Source organism: Gekko japonicus, unplaced genomic scaffold (genome assembly GCF_001447785.1).
Source record: "Gekko japonicus isolate JY-2015 unplaced genomic scaffold, Gekko_japonicus_V1.1 scaffold338, whole genome shotgun sequence".
NCBI classification, from domain to species: domain Eukaryota; kingdom Metazoa; phylum Chordata; class Lepidosauria; order Squamata; family Gekkonidae; genus Gekko; species Gekko japonicus.
This window is the reverse complement of record NW_015171512.1, coordinates 883,369-888,393: the sequence shown is the minus strand read 5'-3', so window position 1 is coordinate 888,393 and position 5,025 is coordinate 883,369.

The window sequence follows — 5,025 nt, the reverse complement described above, 5'->3', positions numbered from 1 at the left end:
CCTGACTGTTCCCTGGAAGGCCAGATCATGAAACTGAAGCTCAAATACTTTGGCCACCAAATGAGAAGGGAGCACTCCCTGGAGAAGACCCTGATGCTGGGAAAGATTGAAGGTCAAAGAAGACGGGGACGGCAAAGGATGAGATGGTTAGACAGTGTCATCGATGCAACGAACATGAAATTGAGCCAACTTCAGAGGACGGCGGAAGACAGGAAGGCCTGGCGGGATCTGGTCCATGGGGTCGCAAAGAGTCGGACTCGACTGTGCGACTGAACAACAGCAAATGAAGAGTCCAGAGACTGTAATCTGTGTCTGATTACTAAGCACTGTAAAGATTTGGAAAAGCAGCATATCCCTTGTATGGGACAGGTGAAGCAGAGGAAAGTGCTTGACTAATATCTCTGCTTAGAGACTGGATGGGGAGACAATGAGTGGAGGGGGAAAAAGAGTGAAAATGTCCATTCCTTACGCATGAATATTGACAGTCCTTTATCTAATTTTCTATACTGGTGGTTTCAAGACAGCCTTTTAAGACAGTAGAAATTTCAAGAATACTCCTGTTCATATTGGATTGCTGCATGTTTTAGAAGGCATCTATTATGGCACTGGGGTGGCAGGAAAGGTGATGTGCAGATATCTCCATTGATGATTTTTCTCACAATCCACAGTCCCAGGTGATGGCACAGAACTCATTAAGTGAACTCCATTCCTCATTCAGTTCTATAGATCATATACCAAATTGTGTGTTACAGTTCATATCCTGTGTGTCAGACATAAAGTCATAATGTATTCATCATAGAATCATAGAGTTGGAAGGTACCTCTAGGGTCATCTAGTCCAACCCCTTGGTCAATGCAGGAAACTCACAAATGCCTCCGCCCCCAGTGACCCCTACTCTATGCCCAGAAGAGGGCAAAATAACCCCCCAACCTCCTCCAGGATCCCTGATCAAACTGGCCCGGAGAACAATAGCTTCCTGACCCCCAAAGTGGTGATTACCATTTCCCTGGGCATCCTTAAGGTTCTATTAAGTGTCTAAATAACTACTTTGGAAATCTAAATATCCTGTTCTACTTCTATCTCTCTGTGTTGGGGGGGGGGGATCAATTCATAATTTAGAATTTTACTTTCACATTGTGCTGTTCCAGGAGGTACAGCATATATTTGGCTGTGTGACACCATGTGATACCTTCAAAATTATGTCATACAAGGGTAAATATAAGCAAAATGAGTGGCAAACAAATGGTATATGTGTGGCCAGTTTTGCCTTCATGCCAGGAATCTTCCTGATTAAACTGCACATGGGCAGAATGATGGCTTCTATTTGGCAGTAGCTTTTTTCTAAGTTATTGGAGAAACTAATAATAGGAAAAAACACATTAAAACGTCTAAAGTCTTGGCAGATGGGGTTGGTTTTGCTTTACTTATCTAGTGGCATACCGGGAATTGAGAAGCCATTTTCTTCTGTGCCTGAAATCAACCAGAGAATTTGGTGGATGTTTAGGAGCCTTTACTTGTGTGTGGTTTAGCTTCCTTGCCTGAGCCATATCTTTGTGTTTTAAAGCTTTTCACTCTGATGCAAGAAGTTACTGTATATATTTTCCCAAACTAAAGAATCTGCTTTAAGCGTCTGGGTTTTGTGTGCAGAGTCCCAGTCAAAGGTTTACCGATAGCATCCACAGTCTGCTATGAGTGAGTGGACAGGTGAAGTCACCACCTGGATTTGTTTATGGGCATTCACACTGTTGGATCAGGGTGACTTTGCATCTCCCAGGCATCCCATATGGATAAAATGCACATATCCTACTTGCTCACGACACATTAACAATCTAATCTGTTGCGGCTCTAGGATTTTGTTTTTCTTTTTGCGTTGCACAATTGGGCTGGCTGTCCTTCAGATCTCCCCATGCCCTATAAATCTATGATTTTAAAGTTACGTAATGTATGGATTCTGGCATAATACACATTTATGCTAAGTCTGGCTCATATCAGAGCCTTTCATCCATCATTTCCATGAGAAGTACAATCACTTTAAATTAAAGTAAAGCACAACAAAGTAATTAATCCTGTATGAATGTTCAAACATTTTGTGACTGTTTTTCCCCCTCTTGCCCCAAGTCTCTGGACTTCCTCTGTGTGCAATCCAAGAATCTCAGTAAAGTGTGTTTGGCTTTTTTGTCTGAAGAAATTGAATTTTCAAATAACTGTGATTGTGCCATGATACTTTTACCTGAATCCTTTTAGATAACAAGTAGCATATTGTATTTGGTTCATTTATCTCTGATCGAAGAGCACAAGACCACGGAAATGTCACTCAAGGAGCACACTTTGTAGGCAGTTTATGAGAGTAAGATCAAAGAAAAATAATTGTCTGGAAAGCAAGAGAATCGTTTTACCTGGAAGATCTACTGTGTCCCCAAAATAATCAATCGGGGAAATAAAGGTAAATAAATTGTGCCTCAGAATTGTTTGGTATGGTGTCACATTTGGCTATAAGTGCCTCAGTGGCTAAATGTGCCTGTGATGTGCCATCAACTCACTTCTGACATAGGGTGACCTCATGAATTAATGACCTCCAAAATGTCCTCTCAGTAACAGCCTTGCCCAGGTCCTGCAAGCTGAGGGCTAAGCTAAACCATATATATAAAAGTACAAATATTTATTAAGGCGTACACCTGTTAAAACTCTCCTGATTAAAAATTACTTTGTCGAAGATCAGACTATAAAAGCTTATACATACATATGATGGGTAAATAATTTACACCTGAAGACCAAATGCGTTTCGGCCCCTAAAGGCCTTCCTCAGTGGTCACTATTATCTATATATTCTAGACACACATTCTAAGACCTGTTACAGAGTTTTAGTACACATATAATTTAATCAGATGTTGTTTCCTTGTATACTTATAATTGGACTCTTGGTATTACTGATGAGCCATAGGTATAGCCATATCACCTCCACAACTTATTCTGGTAACAGCGATTTTGTAGGTCTGAATGTGTGTCACTCCATCCAGGGTCTTCCTCTTTTCCTGCTGCCTTTAACTTTTCCTAGCATTATTTATATTTATTTATTTATTTATTTAACTTATCTCCTGCCCTCCCCACCGCAGCAGACTCAGGGTGGCTCACAACAGATTACAGTAAATAAATCAATTTCTTAAATAAAATTACAATAAGTTAAGTCTAAAAACAGTACATAACATGCTAGCAGTGGCGTGAAATGGCGAGAATCTGACAGTCAGTTAAGCGCATGGTCTGGGTCTCGTCAGCGGCGTCCAGGCTATTCAGTCAATGTAATATTGATGTTTGTGATATCATTGTTGTTGATAGTATTGGGGCCAGGGCCTCAGATGGATGGGTGCAGCTCCTTAATGAAAAGCCTGGTAGAAGAGCTCCGTTTTACAGGCCCTGCGGAACTGTAAAAGGTCCCACAGGGCCCTGATGTCTTCCAGGAGCTCATTCCACCTGTGTGGAGCCGCCACTGAGAAGGCCCTGGCCCTCATTGCTGCAAGCCTGGCTTCTCTGGGGCCTGGAAGAACCAGATGATTTTGGGAACCAGATCGCAGTGCTCACTGGGGAACGTATGGGGAAAGGCAGTCCCCTAGGTATGTAGGTCCCTGGCCATAAAGGGCTTTAAAGGTGAGTAACAGCACCTTGAACCGAATTGTCTTTTCCAATGAGTCTTGTCTTTTCATAATGTATGTGACCAAAGTACGATAGCTTCATTTTAGTCATTTTAGCTTCTAGGGAGATTTCAAGCTTGATTTGATCTGGAACCCACTGATTTGTCTCTTTGATGGTTCACAGTATCTGTAAAACTCTCCTCCATCACCACATTTCAAAGGAATCTGCTTTCTTCCTCTCAGCTTCCTTCATTATCCAACTTTCACACCCTTACATAGCAATAAGGTATACTGTAGTATAAAATATCTTGATCTTGGTTGTCAGTGACACATCCTTGTATTTAAAAATCTTTTCTAGCTCCTTCATGACTGCCCTTCACAATCTCAGTCTCCTCCTGATTTCTTGGTTGCAGTCTCCCTTTTGGTTGATGATAGAGCAAAAAAAAAAAAATCCTTAAAAAAATTTCATTGCCGATCTTAAAAGTAGTGTAATTCCTCAGTATTCATTACTTTTTTCTTCTTGATGCAAAGCTGCAATCCTGCTTTGGCGCTTTCTGTTTTAACTTTTCTTACCCCACCCCCAGCTGATGGATCGGAGAAATTCTTCAGCATACTGAATGGCACTTAGGCAGCATTACCTAACTAATGAAATTGTTAAATGAAGGTGGAGGAAGATTTTATCTGTTTGAAGTTGTTTGAAAATAAGGGAGAGGAAAATTGTATATCTGTCCCTACAATAAAGTTGCCCAGGGCTCTTTTTGTAGAAAAACGATAAAGTTGCCAAACACAATGTTGTCTATTGCCTACCATGGCAGAGATCTACTATGTTGAATAAGCTATTTTTAAAAAAGAAGGGGCCCTTCCTCACACACACACTAGGAAGTATCACCACTAGTAATACACTAGGTTTATAGGTATGATGCACAAATGTGTGATTCCCGTGGCCGAATTGAAATTACGCAGCAAGTTAGAATACATTCTTTTTCCTTTGTCCTACAAGTTCGTTACCATTTTACTCATGTATCTACAAGCAGTGTTGGCTGCAGTTTTGTTTTTTCCATTACTCAGAATATGCAGATGCTTCACATTCATGTTTCTCCCAGTTAAAATTACTCCTTTTAATTAGATTGATATGGCAATAGAAGACATTTCTCCTTTTCAAAATAAATTTGGGAAATTTTGCAACTATTATTCAGTAAAATGTATCAATTTATTTAAACAATGCATGCAAAATCCAGATGGATGTTGGAGCCTTCACAAGTCCTGCATGTGACCATATATATAACACCAGAAAGGGAACATAAGAAGAAAAGGAACAATTTCTCTTCTCTCTCGTGTTAAACCAGTTTGCCTGGAATAGGAAGCGGCTAGGCTAATCATTCCTCCCCTCGGCTGCCTG